Source organism: Sinocyclocheilus grahami, unplaced genomic scaffold (genome assembly GCF_001515645.1).
Source record: "Sinocyclocheilus grahami isolate Dianchi unplaced genomic scaffold, SAMN03320097.WGS_v1.1 scaffold70662.1, whole genome shotgun sequence".
NCBI classification, from domain to species: Eukaryota; Metazoa; Chordata; class Actinopteri; order Cypriniformes; family Cyprinidae; genus Sinocyclocheilus; species Sinocyclocheilus grahami.
The window spans coordinates 1-710 of record NW_015528891.1 but is presented as its reverse complement, the minus strand read 5'-3'; the positions used below and the strand labels follow the sequence as shown (position 1 = coordinate 710).

The following is a 710-nucleotide window of genomic DNA, read 5'->3' as shown; positions in this document are numbered from 1 at the left end:
GAGCCAAAAAAGCAGTGCAATATCTCTGAACAGTGCATGGTTGAAAATAGTAAATAAACAGACTTCAGTGTTGTGCTGCCTTCCATTAGCTTTATCTAAAATGGTCTTAATTTTCTCTCCAGGCCTCAAACCCTATTGATGTTGCAGCACGATCAGGAACGGTCCCGCACACTCTCCTTCAGAAGGACCCACGGGTAAGCCGCCCAGTCTGGAGATCCTCTTACGAGATTGGCCATTAAAATCATATTTTAATTGTGATGTTTTTAGCATTTCATGTACCTGGACTTTGTTACAAAACATATCTGTCTGTTTCCTTTTCTCTTTTTCTTCCTCGGCTCCTTACAGATAACAGATCCTTTTAGGACCTCAGTAAGAGTAAGCATCATATTTTCATTCTCTTTCAAATCCCTACATTTTCCTCCTTAAACGCCACCATCTTTGTGCTAATGCTTTGAAATGTCCTCTGTGCTCATGTCAGAAGCCAGGCAAATGGTGTGCAGTGCATGTTCAAATCGCCTGGCAGATCTACCATCATCAGCAGAAGATGAAAGTAAGTTCTCAGAAACCAAAGAGCTTGTCTCTTTTCTTTAGTACAATGTAGCCTTTAGTGTGAGGGAAGTACAAGAATACACAAGTATGCTTTGTAATGATTCATGCATTAAAGACCATCTCAGTAATTTTCCCTCATTAAGGACAGTTTACTCTTTTTT

The 710-nt window shown here is 40.0% G+C and overlaps 1 long non-coding RNA gene across 1 annotated transcript; it reads left to right on the top strand.

The window, feature by feature from the left end:
* The first annotated feature begins 6 nt into the window (after nt 1–6).
* On the top strand, nt 7–550 carry LOC107581071 (uncharacterized). Its single transcript, XR_001608776.1, has 3 exons — nt 7–194; nt 346–375; nt 479–550. It is a non-coding gene; the product is annotated as an uncharacterized lncRNA (long non-coding RNA).
* The last annotated feature ends 160 nt before the right edge of the window (nt 551–710 follow it).